Genomic DNA, 22,535 nt, shown 5'->3' with positions numbered 1-22,535 from the left:
GAGAGGTCGAGCCTTGCTTCCCTCTCGTTTCCCATTCTCCTTGAACCAAGTGCAGCGTGAATCCGCTTCGGACCTGGCGTTTCTGCGTAAAGTAGTTCGCTCGGGTCTGACGCTAGTTGTTGCTAGCTAATGACCAAACGGGAAAACCCAAATTCAGGTCGATCCTAAATGGGAACGGCCAGGATACTTCCGCTACGTGGCAGACTCGAGAAGACCTAGATTGCAAAACCCGTAACATTCCATGGGAGTGCCGAGCGGAGCTTTCTAGACATCCTTCCCGATGGACTGCTAAGACGTGTCCGGAATGATTCTAGCGGACACGTTACAATATGCCATGTATTCCTTACATGCAAAACTATTGTGGATATCCACATGAAGATAAGATCTTGAATGCACATGGATGCCTGAGAAATTTTGTTTTAAGTCCTAATAGCCAATATGTCTCTTGATGAATGAACTTCTCTTGATAGTTATGCTATGTTTTTGTGTTAATTTGTGATTCTCATTGACATTTCGATGCATATCATGTTCTTGAACATTACTGAAGGTACATCTACTTTTCATTACTTGAATGTGGTGATACCTTGATAAGTTTTGTTGATTTGTGATGTTTATTTTAGCTAATCCATTATGCTTTCTCTTCCTTGATACTAGTACGATACTATAAAAGCTTTATGATAGAAGAGGTCTTGTGGTTTCTTATATTTTTTCTCTTATTCTAGCAATATTTTGATGCTCAAAGAACATTGATACCTTATAACCCTTAGTGGTTCAATCAAGCAATCTCTTAGTGCATGCTAATTAAGATGATTTTACTTCCTAGTTAGGATGGTTGGGTGGTGTCTTTGGGGATGAAATTTGTTTATTGCCTTGTCAATGTGCATTACTAGAAAGTGGTTGAATGGCATTGTGTTGGAAAATCAAAGATATCTAAGTCCTTACAACAAGACATTTACCCTTACTGTCACTCCTTATCTCTTCTCACCGGGTTGTGTCTAGGGTTTGCTCCTTGCACTGCTCATTTGACAACCATGGCTTGTTTTAATGGAAATGTGGATGATGATGTACATGCATGGATTTCTTATGTTGAACGACATATGAAACCATTTCATATTGTGGATGATGAGGTCCAAACATGCTTTGCCTTGCAAGGATTTGAAGGCTATGCACCTGAGGTCATAAGTTGTGTGACCAATGATATTGTTGGTAGTTGGTCCAACATGGTAGCTTTTCTTATAATTTTCTTCTTTATTCACTTCATGAGTTCCACTTTACGTGATCAAGCTTATGTACACTTTCAACACATATATCAAAGGCGTCTTAATGCCATGAAAGAGATGGGTTGTTTTTATGAAGAATATCAAGATATTTTGGAACCTACAATGGCAAAAGGTGCAAAAAATAGCCTATTAGTCAGATCCAAGTTGCAAAGATACAAAAGACAAGGCAAGTATGCATACATATGTGGAGAAAATACATGTTTCAAATGGCACTCCTTCTAATGAGGAAGTCAAGGATGTTTTTTCAGGTACTATCATGTTTGGCAAAGAGTAAGACAACCTGGAGGAGGGCTTCCTTCAATCCCCTCTAGCTCCTGGTAATACAAGATGCTCATGTGCTTTTTTTTTCCACCATGATGTTAAATTTGGGTTTGATATGTCTCTGAGGATGACAGTGTGGATGATGTTTTGAGTAATGATAGTGTGGATGATGATTGTGGCTATGTTGCCTCTTGTGAATCGCATGATGAGTTTAGTACTATTAGTACTAGTGTTGATGGTGTTAATGATGGTTTTCAGATTGAGTTTTTTGATGATATATCTATGGTAAATGGAAGCAAAGTTGAGTAGAGGCCTTGTATGTCAGAAGTTGTGGGATCTTTTAAGGGTCACTCAATGGATTTGATTGGAGCCCCAAGAGAAACACCAAGAAAATAGGGAATCTAGTGTAAGAAAATCTATCTTGTATCATCAACAAACATCTTTTTTATATTTTATGTGATAAAAACAAGGAAAATAACACCAAGAATAAGAAATCTTCACACAGCTTCATAGAAACAATTCTCCCATGGCTTTAACTTGAACAAAATTGCTTATGAGCTTCATATTCTTCATAGAGTTTATCAAGAAACCACAAAATCCACAAGAGAATACACCACTTTGAATGGAAATTATCACATAGTATTCTTCTTCAAAGGTTCCATAACTTTCTCTCACTCATACATACATTGTTTATATCTCTCACTCTCTTTCTCTCTCATATATCCTCTCTCTCTTAATAGTACCATAGAAAAATCAAATAATAATCATCCATAATCCCTCTTTGGTCATGTATGCCCCTCCCAAGAGGTGCGTCTGGTATGAAAGGTCACTAGAGCCACTACAATGTTCCTTCGTAGCTTAGGAGTGTCACTATCACTTCAACCTTTACTTGACTCTTCAACAACTACTTCTTTTCACTTCTTTGAGCTATTTTGAACTTTTATTCATCTTCTTCCAAGGTTGGAAAACTTCCCCAAGCTACACATTCATCCATCATTACACTTACAAAGGCATACATAACAAAACAAAACAAAAACAGAGAGGCTCTATAGAAGCTCAATAGAGGGTCTACAAAACCATGCAAAAGGTCACCAAAAAGCCTTTATCTCAGTTTGAATCATTCAGAACCATCAAAAATCAATCAATAAGCTTCCAAGAACTCTCAAAATCCATCAATAATTATTCCAACCCCTCATACATAAGAAAATAGAGTAAAACAAAAGCTCAATAGACTTAATCAAAACCAATCAAACACAACAGAACATGTCAAAACATCATATCTCCATTATAAAACATGAGCTTATCAAACCTAAGAAACCTTATCCAAAACACTCTCAAACACTTCCAAAACAATCAATCATCATATAAAATCCATCAAAAAGCAACAATTCAATCCTCAAAAACAACAAATATTAGCAAAAAAAATCAAGTCATTTCAGCCCTCAAGATATCCCCACACCTAATCAAGGTGTCCTCTCGCGACCTTGGAAAAAGAGAATAGAAGTTCAAAATATAGCTCAACTCAGTCTTCCACTACATCTTTAAGAAAGACCATCCAAACTTATAACATGTATCTAATAACGAATTGCAATGAAAGGAAAAAACCTTTATCCATTATCATAGCTTAGAAACAGAGAAGCATGACAAAATTTTAAAGGATATAAGAGGTTCCAAATTTTTTGCTACTTGAGCTATCCATCCATCATCAACACCACCATGAATCTTCAAAAACATATCTTCTTGACTAATGTTAAAGCTCCGACCATCATGACCCCATTATAGAACAAAATAACCATCACACACACAAAATGCAAAACAACCATCTTAATGACACCTCCAAAAGAGAGATATCATTATGAACTTTAAAGAATTACATTTATGGTATCAATGAAGATGATCCCTCTTAAATTCTTGGTGATTACAAAAGAAATCCATAGATAAAGATTCATCTACAAAAGTCTTGGGAGGATTTTTAAAAAATTGCAAGCAACACATTGTCTCCACCAAGACAAGATATCTACTAGGCAAACAAAGGGCATGAAAGTACAAGACATCCAATTTTTGGGGATCAATAGTCACATTCACATTCATTCACATCTTTGGGATTGACTTCTGATCATTATGCGAATGCCGATGCATATACGGCAGATATCAATCAAAATGAGCAATCAATCTCACTGTAGGAGCTGAAGACTATGAATACCATTGAGCAAAATACAACCAGTTCTCAAAAGATTGGCTAGCAGTCAACCATTCCCTTGGAATCAATAGGCAATTGATTTGAGGTTCTGTAAGTGAATCAACTAAGCTCCATCCCCATCGTCTAGTAATCTTCTAATCAAAGACTGTATAACCACTAAACAAACTAAGGGGGACGAAAACTGAGGGATAGAAGTGTTAAGGGTAAGAAAAATCATAAAAGAAAGAATGACCTAAAGAAGGAATAATTGAGAACTTAGGGGAATCTGTTAAAAAGGGTGTTAATAAATATGTTGTAAAAGTGGAAGGAATAGTTATGGAAGGATAAGAGGGAGGATGAAAAAATAATCTATCCTCAATAAAAGAACACTGAGTGAAAAAAGGGATTTGAGGAGAGAACCTTGGGGTTGAAAAATAAGAGGTAGAATAACTTGTGGATTAGATTTATAGAGGGAAAGATAAGATTCATATCTATGGGCTATCTGTTTGATAATAAGATAAACAAGGTACTGATGGATCTAAGACAAATCTGTGATTATAGGCATCAAAGAAGAAAGGGGTTGTTTTGAAAGATTGGGTAAGAGGTCCAACCTCAGTTGGTTAGTGTTATGCACATGAACAAGAGATTTGCTTTGGCGTTGATTCAAGATCACAGACTCAATCATGATATGCCAAGAAGTCTTAGGGCAATCAGCCAATTTAGAGGAATATTTCTGGAACATTTTATCTATTTGAAACTCCAAATGTCTGACACACAAAACAGCTTGTGAGGGCTGAAATGATGAACGGGTTGCCTCTTACCCATCCAACCTCCAATCCTCACTAAGAGAACTAAAGAGGGGCACCACCTAGCCAAAGGGAGGATGGGCTAGGACATCCCTTTTCTCAAAGAGAATCAAGAGAACCAAGACACCAATTTACAAGAGAGAATATATGTACTAGACACCATATTAGAGTATGAGAGAGAGATGAGAGGAGAGGGAGATAATAGGAGAAGAGATAGAGGAAGCTTGCCATTATGCTACATGGAATGAGAAGATGAGAAGAGAGGGAGATAATAGGAGAAGAGATAGAGGAAGTTTGCCATTATGCTACATAATAAATTAACTCACTCATAGCTCACCTCAAAGATATGAGGGTATTCTAGAGTGCTCTCACGGGCTTGTCATTGTCCCTCTTCTCCTTTTCATTCTCCATGGGCTCTTTATATAGCCTCCATGAGAGATTAGATTAAGCTAATCTTCTTGATTAACATAATCCTAGATGATGTATGGCATCTTTGAAAATATGGATAATAGTGGATGGGACAAGTCCCCACCTTGGTCATCATGCAAGAAGCCAAGGGTGGTGGTAGACAAAATAGAGAAATGGAGCTAAATTACAAGAGGTGGGTGTCCAAAGCACATTATTATAATATATTTACAAGAAGGATAGAGTGGAAAGTTGGTGTGGTGAAAGAGAGAAGCAAATGGCACATAGCCAGCAGTCTGCGCCTTCGTAACTTCAAATCCGTGAAGAATCTGAAAAAAATTTCTTCTGCAACTTTGTAGACCAGGTCAAAACCGATCAGGCAGTGCGAGAATTTTCTTGAAATTTGCTTTTTCTTGGGAGTTATTGAGATTATTAAAAATAGCTTCCAAAAGTTGCTTTGACTTTAGTCCCCCATATGTATATAAATATATATAAGCATGTGACAAAAGAGGTCCATGCTTGTAAGCTTTTGTGCAAGATTCAAATGACAACATGATGTGGATATTGACTTGTGTGCTAGGGTGAGGTGTCCTCTAATGATGGTGATGTCAAGATTGTGGGAGAGAAGGAAGGAGTCTCACTTGTAGCTTTCTTGCTTGCACAATGGGGGAATACACAGAAGGGTGGAGGTTGAAAACATTTTTCCTCTTCTTAGTTGTGTAAGCCAAAAAGAAGTCTCATACAAAGAAATAGAAGAACCCTATATATGGGTCTCAAACCAAAGACAACTAACTAAGGTGGCATACTAACTGAGCCACGAACTAGAGTAGATAAGGATAGCTATCATCTAGCTATTATTCATGGGCGGTGTACCAACCACATCTATAACTAACAAGTCGGTGACATAAATGCACAATGGTCACCCTGGCATATCACGAGTGGAGCTCGATATCTCAACACTCCCCCTCGAGCTCAATCCCAATTCCTATACACCAAGCAGGTCACTGAACTTGCGCAGCTTCTCTGCGCCCAATGCCTTCGTAAATATGTCAGCTACTGTGCTGACATAAACTAGATCAATAAGACCTAGTAAAACCCTCTCCCGCACATAGTGATAATGCACCTCAATGTGATTTGTTCTAGCATGATAGACTGGGTTATTTTCCAAGTGTATACCCCTCATGTTGTCACAATAAATGACAACTGGCCCATCTGTAGGCCGATGCATATCATAAAGTAGCTTATGCAACCAAGCTACCTCACATGCAGCAATTGCTGCACCCCTGTACTCGGCCTCTGTGCTTGACAAGGCAACTGTAGGCTATTTCTTGCTGCTCCAAGTGACTGCAGCACTCCCAAAAGAGAACACATATCCACTGGTAGATCGTCTATTAGAAATACTACCAGCCCAATCAGCATCAGTGTATCCATGCAGCTGTATCTGAACCCCAGTCTCATAAAATAGTCCATACTGCAATGTGGACTTCACATACCTAAGCATGCATCTAGCCACATCCAAATGCGGTTTCCTTGGAGCCTCCATAAACTGACTTACTAGTCCAACAGCATAGCTCAAATCTAGCCTGGTAATAGTCATATAAATCAAGCTTCCTATTATGCGTCTGTACATAGTAGGGTCTTCCAGAAGCTCACCTACATCTGCGCTCAGCTTCACATTCTGCTCCAAAGGAACTAAAATAGTCTTACAGTGTGTCATCCCATATTTGGACAGCATGTCCAATCCATACTGCCTCTGCAAGAGCTGTATCCCACTTGGTGATCTAATCACCTCAATGCCCAAGAAATAACGTAGCTCTCCCAAATCCTTCATCTCAAACTTCTGCTTCAATAGCATTTTCACATGAAGGATATCTTCATCACTGTCACCTGTCATAATCAAATCATCAACATAAATGACAAGTAGCATAATACCTTTCTCTGTTTTTCTCACATAAAGTGAGAAGTCTGCCTTGGAAATCTGAAAGTCAATAGTGACAAGATATTGTCCTATCTTGTCAAACTATGCTCTAGGTGCTTGCTTCAAGCCATACAATGCTTTCTTCAACCTGCAAACAAACTCAGGATGAACAACATGCACATAACCTGGTGGCTGCTCCATATAGACCTCTTCTTGCAAATCACCATGCAAGAAGGCATTCTTTACATCCATCTGATGTAAAGACCATTCCTTTGATGCAGCCATAGCAATGACTGCTCTTATGGTTGCCATCCTTGCAAAACCGGACTGAATGTTTCTTCATAATCAATGCCATATTTTTGTGCATACCCCTTGACTACTAATCTTGCCTTGTATCTGTTCACAGAACCATCTGCATTGTGCTTCACCTTATAAACCCACTTACAGCCAATTGCATTCTTACCTTTAGGCAAAGGTACCAATTCCCATGTAGCATTTTCTTCCAAGGCATCCATTTCTTCATCCATGGCTTTCTCCCATTTTTCTTTTCCCATGGCTTGCTCAAAAGAAGTGGGTTCTGGTTCATGTATCATTTTGACCATATATGCATAGTGAATGGCTATAAATCCATCATATTTCAGCCTATCCACAGGATACCTAGCTCTGGTAGACCTGCGCAAAGTAGGTTCACTCCCAGGTGCTCTCAAAACATCCCTAGTCTTCCTTACTCCAAGTGTAACAATAGAAGGAATACCCAACTCATCATCAATGCTCTATTCTGAGCCACTGGATTCACCATCCACATAAGAGTGACCTGCATTCACATCAAACATGGGCTGATCTACCTTCTCTTTTCCTTTTCGTGATACCTGCATACACTATCTGCATTGCTTTGAGAAGATTCTCCTGATCTCAATCTGCCTGTCCATGGCGAAGAATGTGAACCACTGCTAGAGGATGCTCCAGGTCCAGTAATATCTTGTGACTGCTGCTGTGAATTCTGTGCAGCATTACCATTTTGTGCATCTACATTATCAATCACATTTACTGGTTTATACCAGCTACTCATCTCATCAAAAACAATATCTCTGCTCACTATAAACTTACGAGTAGAAGGGTTATAGCATCTATACCCTTTCTGCTGTGCAGAGAGTAACCAATAAAGATACACTTCTCAACTTTTCGATCCAACTTGGATCTCAACTCATCTGGCACATGAACATAGGCAATGCAACAAAAAAATTTCAAATGAGAAATATCTGGTTTCCTACCAGTATACCTCTCCTCTAGAGTCATCCCATGTATTGCTGCAGTGGGAGTCCTGTTCATTATGTAGACTGCTATAGCAACTGTTTCAGCCCAGTAAAAATCTGGCAAGTCTTTTTCGTTGAGCATGGCACGAGATACCTCTCAAATATGCATATTTTTCCTTTCTGCAATTCCATTTTGTTGTGGGGTATGACTGCATGAATATTGCTGCTTTATGCCATGCTCCTGCAGGAACCTTGCAAACTCATTTGAGAGGTACTCTCCCCCTCCATCTGACCCTTAGGCATTTTATTTGCAAGCCTGTTTCTTTTTCAACCGTAGCTTTAAGAGTTTTGAAATGCCCAAAAACTTCACTTTTCTTTTTCATAAAATACACCCAAACTTTTGTGCTATAGTCATCAATAAAAGTGACAAAATAATGACAGTCTCCAAGAGATGCAGCTTTAGTAGTCCACACATCAAAGTGGATTAATTCCAATGGCTTCTTACTCTCTTGAACATGTCTAGGAAATGGTTTCCTTGCCTGTTTTCCAAATTGGCAGGCTTTACATACCTTATGCATTTCTGCAACCTTGAATTTAGGCAATCCTGCAACAATATTTTGGGCCTGCATTGATTTAAGTCGCTGTACATTAACATGACCAATGCGTTTATGCAGATATCAATATCTACAACTACACCGGTCCCATGTGCAAACATTGCTGCACTCAATTCAGACATGTCTGCATCCAACGTAAACATTCTGTCCTTCTTCTTTCCTTTTGCTATCAAGCGACCTTTATTTTTCATATCCTCAACAAAGCATCCATGAGGATTAAATCCGACCTGCAAGCCCTGCTCAACCATTTGACCAACAGAAACCAGATTCTTGGTGATATTCGGGACATGAAATACATCGGACAGGTATTTCTTTTTCCCATCCTCCATAGACAAATGAATTTTTCCAATCGGCACAATAGGATGTGCAGTATCATCACCAGTCTCCACAAAACCTAGTTTTTCCATTTTCCTTGCATCCTCCATCCATTCTGCATGACCTGTCATGTGGTTTGATGCACCTGAGTCAACATACCACACATAGTTGCTTTCTTCTGCACTTGTCACAGAATTGTTCATGTGCTGCACCATAAACAAATGTTCATTTCTGTTATCACCCTGTCTACTAGAAGATGCATAATTCCCTTGTTGCAATTTCCCATTCATGATGTCATTCTGCTTTTTATAACAGTCTTTAGCCATATGACCCATTTTACCACAGTAGTAGTATTCAACATTGTTGTTTGCATTTTGGCCTCTTTGCCATCCACCACGACCTCTTTGGCTCCCCCTGCCTCTAGAGTTACCACGTCCTCCTCCATAGGACTGGTCTTCTTGAGTTTGTTGCATATTCTGATTTCTACCATGGCCTCCAAATCGGCCTCCTCTACCTCTGCCTCTACCTCTTCCAGCATTTGAGTAGAAGACAGTTTCTTTTGAAGTTCCTCCTGAAGAAGATGCACCACCATTTCTCTGCTCCTCAGAAATTAGAAGAGCAATCAACTCCTCAAAATCAGGAAATCTTTCACGAACTGAAATGGATGTCCGAAACTGTGCATAATCCTTTCCTAGACCATTCAAGGTCACAGAAACTAAATCATCATCTTCCACTGGCGACCCAATGGAAGCAAGTGCATCTGCAATCTTCTTCACCTTCATGTGGTAGTCATTGATGCTCATACTTTCTCTTTGCATATTATGCAACTCTTGCTTGAGCTGCATTTTCCTGGCTTGCGTATTTGTGCTATACATTTTTGACAATGTATCCCATGCCTCCTTTGGTGTACTTGCATCCTAAATATGCACAATCATAGAGTCTGAAATACTGATATACAGCCAGTACATAACTTTCTTGGCTCTCTCATGCCATGCTTTGAATGCCTGCATTTGTTGTTGATTGGGAACATCAGGAAGAACTGGTTCTTCTTCATTTCCTGCAACAAATTTCCAATATCCTTTTCCCATAAGGAAATTCGTCATTCTAAAATTCCATGCTTGGAAGTTGTTCTTGTCAAGCTTTTCAGTTACAATTTGTGAAAGAGAATCAGACGCCATTACAGAATACTGCAAAAAATTCTGTCACTGCAGAGAACACAGCTTCAGCCTCACAAGGGCAAATCTGCAAAACTGACGAAAGTGGTATTTAACCACACAGTCACTTCCTAGTGAGGATTTTGCATCAACAGGCAACGAGGATGATTCTGTAACTCCCAATGTCTCTGCGCACAGGCATACGATGCAATTTCTATAGTAACTTTTCACCAACCTGTAGAATAATGGCCGCACAGCATAAAACTGGGCCTTTTCCTGAGTGCATGCAGAAAACTTCCGCCTCCAAAATAGGCCCTGAAATGGCCTCAAATCAAATATACTGCCCTCTTGCTTCACCGCGAAGGGCGTCTCAACCTGAGACAATGCACTCTTGCAATTTCCGGCTGTGCTACCTATAGAGATCTACTTCCAAAACAGAAAATGAAAGCAACACTGCTCCTCTTACTAGAACACCGCGAGCTTGGCTTGCTTTCTTGAGCTCCTTACCACGAACAAGGCTCTGATACCATGTCAAGATTGTGGGAGAGAAGGAAGGAGTCTCAGTTGTAGCTTTCTTGCTTGCACAATGGAGGAATACACACAAGGGTGGAGGCTGAAAACAGTTTTCCTCTTCTTAGTTGTGTAAGCCAAAAAGAAGTCTCATACAAAGAAATAGAAGAACCCTATATATGGGTCTCAAACCAAAGACAACTAAGTAAGGTGGCATACTAACTGAGCCATGAACTAGAGTAGATAAGGATAGTTGTCATCTAGCTATTATTCATGGGCGGTGTACCAACCGCATCTACAACTGACAAGTCAGTGACATAAATGCACAACGGTCACCTTGGCATATCACGAGTGGAGCTCGATATCTCAACAAGTGATAGATTCCAAATCTTAGTGATGCAGGCGGAGCCCGTGTGTAGTTGGAGGCTAGTCCTTTGAAAAAATATATGCACTCACTCAACTCCTAGGTGTAATCTATTTTCATCTTCACTAAGATAACCATCCCTTTTACCCTTTACATTAACATGTCTCCTAAGAACTTATTCCCTCCATTTGCTAGAGTTATCATAATCGAGAAGCAATGTAGCATACCTAGTGCTTGAAGAGTAAACCCAAAGTGATATGGTAAGCTCTTGATAGGGGCTTTGGCCAAATTTTATGATAGTAATCCGGGTTGTAAAAAACCCGGATCATTAGCCCTCCCCTTAGGCTAGAGGTATTCATGCGTCTAGCTTGATAATGATGGTCCAATAGATCAAGGAGGACTGCACCCCCTCATTGGTGGCTCTTCATTGAATGACTGCTCCAAAGTGTTCATATTTCTTTGAAAATAAGGCTTCACTCGCCATCCATTTACGCTTGTCTTGTGAACCGTCCCATCCATGTCACCTAGCTTATAGCTGCCATTTGGATATCTCCTTATGACCATGAATGGCCCTTCCCACTTAAACACAAATTTAGCATCCTTTCTGTTATCAAAGCGGTTATCATAACGTAGCACAAGTGATCCTTCCCTTATGTGTTTGCTAGCCAGCTTCTTATTAAATGTCTTCCTTCTCTTTTCAGCTTGCATGGAATAGTGCTGGACTGCTACTTCTCTGTCTAACTCCAGCCTCTCTAGATCCAAGATCCTATCCTCTAACTTCTTATCTTGATTCTTCTCTCGATTGGCTACTAAAACACGCAAGCTGGCCAGTTCCACCTTTATAGGAAGCAAAGCCTCTTGGCCATAGACGAGGTGAAATGGAGTATAGCCAAGTGAGGTTCTAAATGAAGTCATGTAGGCCCAAAGAGTTGCACTCAATTTTTTATCCCAGTGCTTGGGGTACATGTGTACTTGCTTGGTAATTATCTTACAAATTAGCCCATTCACTTTTTCGACCAAACCATTACACTGTGGGTAGTAGGGAGTAGAATGCCTGTGCTTGATTTTTAGCCTTTCCATTAGCTCCCCTACTAGGTTCGCCCTAAAACCAGGACCCCGATCAAAGATAATTTCCAAAGGTGTGCCAAACCTGCAACAAATATTTTCAAACACAAATTTTCCCACTTCTTGGGCTGTGATCCTACTAGTTGCTTGAGGCTCTGCCCACCTCGTCATGTAGTCCACACCCATTATGATGTATTCCTTGCCAGATTGAGTTCGTGGGAGTGGCCCTATTGCATCAATCCGCCATTTCTCAAATGGGCCATATGTAGTTATGGGATTTTGTTCCTCATGCACTAGCTTCCTTGGTCCGGCCTTTTGGCAATCTTCACAAGTGCGGCACCAATGTTACACATCTCGATCTAGACTAGGCCACACAAAACTGGCTTGGAGAATCTTCCTACTGGTTATTTCTTGAGCAAAATGTCTGCCACAAACCCCTTCATGGCAGCTCTTAATCACATCCATAATCTCCTTTGCTGTTGGCACCCTTTTAAGCACTGCATCCTTTCCTTTGCAATACAACACATCATTTATCAAGCGGTATTTAGTGGCCTTTGTAGCCAGCCACCTTTTCTCACTCTTACTCATATGTATAGGTGCCTCACCATGCTCAAGAAAATAAAGCACATCTTGTAGTTGAAACTTACCCTGAAACAAGGGAAGCTTTACTGTAATGATGCCCACCATTACCTCTTTCAAATTTTCAGCTACTAGGGCATCTGCGTCGCCATTTGTGCGCCTTGGCACAAAATAGATTTGGGCTTTCTGTAGCTTTCTCATGAGAATTTTAGCTTCTCTCATTTTCACTGCTAAGTTATCATTTTTACAAGCCCAGATTCCTTTCATTTGCTTAACAATAAGCATAGAATCCCCAAAAACATTAAGTCGAGTGACACCATGTGAGAGACACCACCTCAAACCTAAAAGCAAGGCTTGATATTCTGCCTCATTGTTAGAATGGACATCCTCCAAGCTGATACCTTCTCCATAAAGTTTGTCACCTTCGGGACTGAACACCACTATTCCTGCTGCCGCTCTGTCTTTAATACGCTTGTATGCCCCATCAAAGTAGAGGGCATGGGCATTCTCCACCCGTGGTGGCTCCTCAAGAGGAGGTGTCTCCTCTTTTACCTTTCCCTTCTCCTTTTCCTTCTTTTGATGGCATTTATGGGTCAACAAATCAACTAGGCAAGCTCGAGTAGAATCCTCCACCTTGAAGGTGTAGTCAAACTCTTGGAGTTGTATCACCCACTTAGCGATTCTGGCCGAAACATCCATGTGCTGTAAGGCATAGGAAAAATGCTCTTCTGTCATGATCACTGTTGTAGCAGCCATATACCTTGAGGCGTAGAGACTACCTCAATCCCGAGAAAATACTTTAGTTCACCAAGGTCTTTGACTCTAATGGCCTAGGGAGAAGATAAGGACGAAACTCTCTTACAACAAACATTAGAGACAAAACCATCACCTCGACCATCTTGTACCCTCCTTCTGATGCTGTCATTACTCTACTAGAAAAGTAAACCGGTCTCATTAGGCCAGTTTTAGCATCCTTTTGTATTAGTGTTGCCCCTAGAGCATCTTCCCCAAAACTCGGATTGACAAAAAACTCATGATCCCAACAAGGCTATAAAATTATAGGAAGGGTGCTAAGAGCCTTCTTCACCTCGTGAAAGCACCTTTCGCTTTCGTCACTCCACATGAGCTCCTCAGAGTGGATTAACTGTTGCAGTGGAAATATTAATTGGGAGAGGAGATGAATGAACTGTCCCATATATCGCACCTTTTGAATGAAAGAGGTTAGTTGCTTCACAGAAGATGGTGATGGCACCGCCAATAGGGCCTTAACTTTGTTTAGATTTGCTTCAATGCCCCTCTCACTTACGACATGCCCTAATAAAGTTACACTACTTTCACCAATGCGACACTTCTCATGGTTTAACTGCCCCCCCATTTGTGCGAGGCGGTTGAAAGCTTCATCCACCTTCCCTAGATGTAGAGCCTTAGAACTATAAATACAAAAATCATCAATAAAGACCCTGATGGATTTCCCAAAATATGGCTGGAAGACATAATTCATGAATCGTTGGAAGGTAGCTGGGGCATTTGTTAATCCAAATGGCATTACTTTGTAAGCAAAACAACCCCAAGGTGTAATGAAGGTGGTCTTCTGTTGATCCTCCTCAGCTATTCGGATCTGGAAATAATCTGAATACCCATCACAAATAGTGTATCTCTCATGCCCGACCACCTCGTTGAGTATTTCATCCTGAAAGGGAAGAGGAAAGTGATCTCTCTTTGTTGCAGCATTTAGCGGCTTATAGTCCACACAAATCCTCCATTTTCCATTCTTCTTGGGTATCACCACCACAGGTGAAACCCACTCTGAGTCCCCTATTGGATAGATGAAGCCCGCCTTCAAAAGTCGTTGCACCTCAGTGAGTAGAGCGTTTTGTTGAACTACTCCCAATCGTCGTAGCCGCTGCACCACTGGCCGTGCTCCGTCTTTTAGATTAATGTGATGTTGTACTACTGTCACACGTGTGATGTGTTCATAATCAAAAATAAAAAGTGTAGAGTGTTTTATCACCACTTCCATGTAGACTGCCTTCTCCTCAACTGATAGATCCTTAGCCAACATTTTTTCTAACCCCTCCTTCTCGACCTTTGGAAGCTGCTGTGGAATTTCACTACTAGAAGGCCCTTTTAATGTAATCCCCATCACTTCTAGAGAGCTTTCTTCCTCCTCATTAGAAGACTCTCCATGTATCATAGATGACCAACCCTCGCTGGAACTCCATTCATCAGCCGTGGTCTCTAACACAAGATCCTTCTGTCGGCCCTCCTTCATATTGTAGATAGTGCTCTTCCATTTTTTTTGCAGCCCCTTTTGTGGCCTTAGCTCTAAAGCCCCTGTCTCCCAATCTTGTCTGGCTTTCATTCCCATTAGCCATGGTCGCCCAAGAATGAGCGGATAGCCGGCCCCCTTCACTGGTATCACATACATGTCAAGCTCCAATTACACTCCACACACCTTTACCTTGACTTTCTTTATGACTCCCAAACAATTTACTACTACATTGTTAGCCATTTTGACCGCAAATTTAGTAGTTGCATTTACCTCTAATCCCAAACAATGCATCAACTTTTCCATCATGACACAAATCTCTACACCTCCATCCACATATGTCTTTGACACTCTCTGCCCATTGATTTTGGCTTCCACTAGAGGCACAATATCTTTCATCTTTCTAGTCTGGATTGCATTCACATGTCTATTCTTCATGGATCTAATGCTTACCATCTTTGACCATTGTCGCCGCACTGTTGGAGATAGATGTAGTAATTGTGGCCATGAAATATTTGGCCCTTGATTCCTCACATCAGCAAGCAAATCATAAACTCTAGTACCTTTACCTAGGGAAAAATCATCTGGCTCAATGTGTCGGCGTGAGCGAACCCTCCTCTTTTTACTGTTGCGTGTCTTTGCAGCCATTGATGATTCTGCCTCCTCTTCCATATTTTCAACCTCCTTTGGTGGTGTAGGCTCCATTCTCTCAATTCTACAGGCTTTCTTCACCGACATTGCTTCAACCTCTACTACTTTGGCCTTTCCTTTGACATCACTCTCATCTAAACTAATTATCCTGACATCATGATTCTCTGACGGCTGGACAGGAAAGGGCGGCACCTCTCAAGTGGTCGAGGATGCTGGAGAACTTGAACCAGTGGTGGAGGCCCTGGATTTGGTGGAACAAACCTTTCCCTAGGTGGTGTCACTTGTTATCCCCTCCTTCTTGGTTGGAATCCATTTCTTGGAAAACACCTAGGATGAGGGCAAAAGTACATATCTTGGCCAGTCTCCCCACAATTATAGCAAACATACTCTCTTTCTTGTCCCCTTGGACCTCGATTGCCTTCATTTATGAGGGGAGGGGGTCATACTCCTTGCACCAAATTTAACGAAAGGCTTTCAAGTTGATTAGTAATGCGTTGTAGGAGCTCTTGCTGTGGCATCTCCGGTTCAAGTGGGGCCTCTACTATTTCTCTAGGCCTTGGCATGGTTGGTAAAACCTGCATGGGCTCAACTCCCCCCTTCAAATGGGCTTGATACTTCAATTTTCTATCTTTCTCCCTGGCATAAGTGACTAATTCTTCATAGGATGTGGGAAACTTCCTTTGACCTTCTCCCTTAGTAGAGGATGAAGTCTAGCTAGAAAACAATCTTTCTTAAGGCAATCAGGTACTCTTTCTCCCTTGGCTAAGGAGGTTGTCCATTTATCCCACAATTTTATAAACATGCCTTCATATGCTTGGTAATCCCCTGGTAAGTTTTGGCGAAGATCTAAGAGTTGTCTCCAAATATCTTTAGGTGGCTCTGTATCTTGGTACTTGTGCATGAATGCGGTCTTGAGATCCTCCCAATTACCCCTTGTAGCCTCTAAGAGAGCTTGATACCACACTCGATCATCACCCTTTAGAACTAAAGGGAAGGCCCGTACTTTGGTTGCTTCATCATCCCGGCTTGTGACTAGGAAGGCCATTTCTAAGTCATCCAAAAAGTCTAGAGCTTTCTCCCCTTTGTGCCCAAAAAAACTTGGAAATGCCATGTTGCCTTAGTAGAGTACGAAGATGAAAACGTCTAGACTTAAGTTGTATTTTATGAGGGGAAGGATGAATGGGTTCACAGATGCATTGATTTCAGTAAGACATCTAGGCCCCAGTATGCTTCTAATAATGCCTTGGAATCTAAGCTTTGTGCTGGCTACAATATGCATAGTTTGCATAGCAAGTGAAAGGATAGGTCCATACAACTCGTGGTGATTCATGAGAAACTATTATAATAAGATAAAGACATGTACATTGAAAGATGCATTGTAGTCTAGCATTGGGAAGATTATAGGTTCTGGTGATACAAGAATCTCCCTTAATCTTTCAGCCCCAAAGTACATGACAAGACACTGCTGGAAGAAAATCTTCCTACTGATGCATACATTAACTCGGATGTTTTGTACAGAGTGGAAGGTGTAGAAATTTGGGCCATTATTATTATTCATGAGTGGAGACTACTTAAGGGAGTAGAGGGAATGCACTTTCTTGAATTATAAAGGATTTTCCCCAGAGTGTTTCTTTCTGGAATCCACCAACTTTGCTATACAAAGAATTTGCTCACCAGTGATTGTTCTTGCCTTAGTATCTCCATCCTCGGTGACATATATTTCATAAGGTGTGATGGCCACCTTTTCAACCACACCCAACCTTCGAGCTAACAACAGTTGAAGGTAGTCTTCATACTTTGCACTTCTACAAAACTCCACACCGTTCATGTATAGTTGTCCTCCTTTGATGTGGATTAGGTTAGAGAGAGAGAGGGATTTGATGATTTGGAGACGAGGACCTCTCGGAAGGGCCTTTACTTTGTTTGCAAAACACTCACCACAATTATGAGAACCTAGCAATTGATGGCAACATGATTTTTTTCGTTGTGAGAGAATGGAATTTCTAAGGTGAACACCTTTTACCCGCATACGTGCCGTCATCCGATAGACATACTTCCTTTCTTGGGCTTCCTTGGGAGACCATTGTGGGAGTCGTGGAATTCAACCAGCTTAAAAAAAAGTTGATAAATGCGTTGGAGAAGAGCCACTTGGGGCACTTGTTGTAGAGGATGCACCACTATGTGTTGTATCGTCCCACATAAGGAGGTAGAGAATTGTGGTTGAGAATGCCCTCAGCGGGGGCACCAAAAATGAGGGCTGAAATGATGAACGGGTTGCCTCTTACCCATCCAACCTCCAATCCTCACTAAGAGAACTAAAGAGGGGCACCACCTAGCCAAAGGGAGGATGGGCTAGGATATCCTTTTTCTCAAAGAGAATCAAGAGAACCAAGACACAAATTTACAAGAGAGAATATATGTACTAGACACCATATTAGAGTATGAGAGAGAGATGAGAGGAGAGGGAGATAATAGGAGAAGAGATAGAGGAAGCTTGCCATTATGCTATATGGAATGAGAAGATGAGAAGAGAGGGAAATAATAGGAGAAGAGGTAGAGGAAGCTTGCCATTATGCTACATAATAAAAGAACTCACTCATAGCTCACCTCAAAGAGATGGACTAGCATGAGGGTATTCTAGAGTGTTCTCATGGGCTTGTCATTGTCCTCCTTCTCCTTTTCATTCTCCATGGGCTCTTTATATAGCCTTCATGAGAGATTATATTAAGCTAATCTTCTTGATTAACATAATCCTAGATGATGTATGGCATCTTTGAAAATATGGAGAATAGTGGATGGGACAAGTCCCCACCTTGGTCATCATGCAAGAAGCCAAGGGTGGTGGTAGACAAAATAGAGAAATTGAGCTAGATTACAAGTGGTGGGTGCCCAAAGCACATTATTATAATATATTTACAAGAAGGATAGAGTGGAAAGTTGGTGTGGTGAAAGAGAGAAGCAAATTGCATATAGCCAGTAGTCTGCGCCTTCGTAACTTCAAATCTGTGAAGAATCTGAAAAAAGTTTCTTCTGCAACTTTGTAGACTAGGTCAAAAAGAGGTACCTTCATCCAAATGATGGTTAGTCCATCTCTTCAGGATGGATTCCATTCGCAAGACATAAGCTTCTACTCTTTCTCTAGAGGACTGACTTAGGTTCATGAACTCCTCTCGTATCTGCTCTTCAAAACCTTCACGCCTGATTTAGTGAGGAAGGCCAACTTTAGGTCATCCCATGTGCCAAAAGTTCCTGCTGCTTGTCTCTCATACCACTGAAATGCCGCGCCCTTGAAAGTGGCGGGGAATATTGCTAACCAATGCTCAAGGGTTCTGGCATTGTTAGCCACACATGCTACCATAAACTCTGCTACATGAAGATCAAGGTCTTCATTGTACTCTCCCTTGAAAACTGGCAATGGGACTATATTTGCTGGCCTATCATCAATATTTTCAGGACGAATCTAACTAGGAAGGGGACCTTGAGTCACCATGGGGACTTTTGTAAAGAGTGCTTTTAGGGCGTCAAAGGAAGCTTCTGCTGCTGCGAGCTCGTTCTCAGCTTTGATTTTTGCCTTCTCTCTTCTCATGTACCTCTGGACTCATTCTAACGCTTGCCTCTTTATTGCGTCATTCATCAGGGGGTTGGCTTCAACCAGTTGGTCTGGACTTAACAGGATAATATCAGAGAGGGCTTCAGTCTTTGAGGGATTCTTTGGCCAACATATCCTCTACTTTCTTCTTTTCAACATCTCTGAATTCAGCTTTCAAACCACTACAGAGGGGAAGATATTCTGTTCTAAAAGTATCAAAACTCATTCTTCTTAGGATCATAGTTGCGTCATTATAATAATGCCAGCTTCTGAGGGTTTCAACAGTGTATGTTGTGAAAAACACTCTATCTACCAACTTCCAGTGGGTTGTTAATTGAACAAACAGAAGATTATCAGTGCACCAAGCATCCGATGTATCTTGCTGTTGAGCATCCACGAACAAATTCCAACTCTTTTCCTTCTTGTCTTCATGAACCTCTACAGACCAAGACTCCTGAAGCTTCTTCAAAATCTCCCACTTGATGATATTTGGAAACTTCTCAATGAATGCCAAATCTTCCATGGATGGTCATTCTCTCTGTTTCTGCTCTTCAGTTTGTTCCCAAACAGTTTGCCACCAAGATGCAAGTTTCTGCTGCTTCAATAGGAAGAGGAAACATTCCACCACATAGAGCATGCATCATGATGGTGATGTGTTTCTGCCATTGTGGGATGAACTTCTTGTGGAAAGTGTATTTGATTATGAGAAATTCTAACTCTTTAGTGGAAGAAGAAACTTTACCAACATCCATTGAATTCTTCTCTTCTTGGCAATGCCATTTCCTTCATTTTCAGCCTCTTCTGGTGCTTGTTGATGGCAAGTTTCCCCGGCTACGCACCAAAAACATGGAGCCCCAAGAGGAACACCAAGGAAAAGGAAATTATCTTGCAAGAAAATCTATCTTGTAACATCAACAAGCTTTTATTTCATTCCTTTGATCATCAAAACAAAGAAAATAGCAATTCTTCACGTAGCATCATAGCAGATATCTCCCACGGATTTGATAGAATCAACCATATTCTCCAACATCTTCACAAAATCCATCAATAGAACAAAGAACACAAATAAATACACCATATTTAAATGGAAATTAATCACATATTATTCATCTTCAATATCTTCATAGTTCTCTCTCTCAATCTCTCATATACAGTTACACTGTTTTGATAGAATTGACTATCTCTGACTCTCTCTCTCTCTCTCCATCAATAGTACATCATATCCTCACTAAAATACTCTCATAATAACCCTCAATAGTCCTTCTTAGGTCGTGGATGCACCTCCCAAGAGTTATGTCTGATATGAAGAGTCACCAAAGCCACTACAGTGTCTTTTCACAGCTCACTACTGTCACTGTCACTTAGTCTTCTCTTCAGTCTTCAGCAGATGTTTCTTCCACCTGTTTTAGCTCTTTTGAACTTAGATTCATCCTTTCCAAAGGTTATAAAACTTTCCCAAAGTCACATATACATTCTACAGAACACTTACAGAAGGTTTACAGAACAGTATCAAAACAGCTACAGTACAGTTACAAAACAGAGACAGAACAGAGAAAAAAGCTCTACAGAAGATCTACAGAAGGTTATAGAAGGTCATCAAAACCTCATAACTCATACTCAAACCATTCCAAACTCTCAAAAACTATTCAATAAGCTTTCACAAGATCTCAATATTCATCAATCATCAATCCATGCTTCATACAGAAGACAATCAGAACAAAACAAAAGCTATACAGAACCTATCAGAACATCACAGAACCTCATATCTCCACTGAAAATCATCATGAACTTCCAAAACATAATCAATATCATCCAAAACACTCTCAAATACTTCCATTAACAATCATACATCACTCTAAATCTACCAAAAATAAATCATTCAGACCTCAAAAACAACAAAAATTAGTCAAAAATTCAGTCTTTTTCCACTGTCAACAGGGAGATATCTACCACCTGCCTACCGTACATACAAGATGAACGAATTCTATGAGCTAAAGCAGCTTGGTCTATCTCTTGATGCTTACTACTCAAAGTTTGTCTCTCTTTTAAAGTACGCGCCACAAATGAATATGACACAACAGGTGTCAAAGTTTTGTGGTAGATTAAATCCGCCTATAAACACCCACCTCGAATCAATGTGCCCAACAGATCTATAGGACGTGCTCATTCGAGCTGCACCCATAATACAAGATAACAAGACTTGGTCTTACAAGGATCAGAACAAAGGAGTGTATAGGTCCCAGGCGAAGAGAGCGCAAGGCCAAAATCATGGACAAAGGAAGAAAGATAGGGCCAACAATGTCAATAATTTCGTTCCTACCCAAGGTAATGGCTACAATCTCTGTTGCTTCCATTGCAACAAGCCCGGTCACTTTAAAAGGCAGTGTCCCAAGCTTAACGGAGGACAACGTCAAGGGCCATCCTAAGGATCCGTCCGTGGCCAAGGAGTCGCCGTCATGGCCAGAGGGAGAACCTCTAGTGTTGCCAACAAGGAGCTGTGTGATGAAGAAGACCCATCCATGGAAGCAGACATTGAGAGGGCAACGGTTCATGCCGCTCTTCATAAGAAAGGCCCGAATCACCAGTTCTTGGTGATTGAGACACCATCGGATTATCAAGGTAAAAGCTTCAAAACCTTGATTGATTGTGGCAGTACACATTCCTTTATTTCACTAGTCTATGCAAGGAGATTAGGAATAGCCACAAAAGATGCACCTACCCTACTTTTGGAATTAGCAAATGGTCGTGAGGTCACTTGTACCACGCAAACTGCTAAGGTGGAGTTCCTACAGGGTGGAAAGTCGACTTTGGTCAGATTCAGGGTTATGAACCTAGGTATCCACGAGTGTTTGCTCTGAATGGATTGGCTTAAACCTAATGATGCCCACATTCACTATGGGAAGGGCCAAGTTTGCTTTCGAAATTCTGAAGGGGAACTGGTCACAACTCAAGGAGAGGCTGGTATGCCAAAAATTCAACTGGCCAAAGCATCTCGGATGATAAAAGGAGTTAGATAGGGGCTACCTGTCTATTTGATTAAGCTAAATAAGCTAGATCAAAATCAGGAGTCTAGAGAAGAACCTTTATGGCTAAAGGAATATGCCGACGTATTTCTTGAAGAGCTGATAGAACTTCCTCCTCAAAGGGAAGTTAATCATGAAATTAAGCTATCACTAGGAGCTACACCAATTGCAAACTGACCATATAGAATGTCCATCCCGGAAGCGATTGAGATGAAGGAGAAACTCAAGCAACTGTTAGACCAGGGCTACATCCATCCTAGCAATTCACTATGGGGAGCTCTAGTGCTATTCCAAAAGAAG

The sequence above is a fragment of the Lygodium microphyllum genome, chromosome 14 (genome assembly GCF_053477565.2).
Source record: "Lygodium microphyllum isolate KBCC chromosome 14, Lygodium_microphyllum_v1.1.10, whole genome shotgun sequence".
Classification (NCBI taxonomy): Eukaryota; Viridiplantae; Streptophyta; class Polypodiopsida; order Schizaeales; family Lygodiaceae; genus Lygodium; species Lygodium microphyllum.
The sequence above is the reverse complement of the archived record's forward strand: the minus strand, read 5'-3'. Positions refer to the sequence as shown.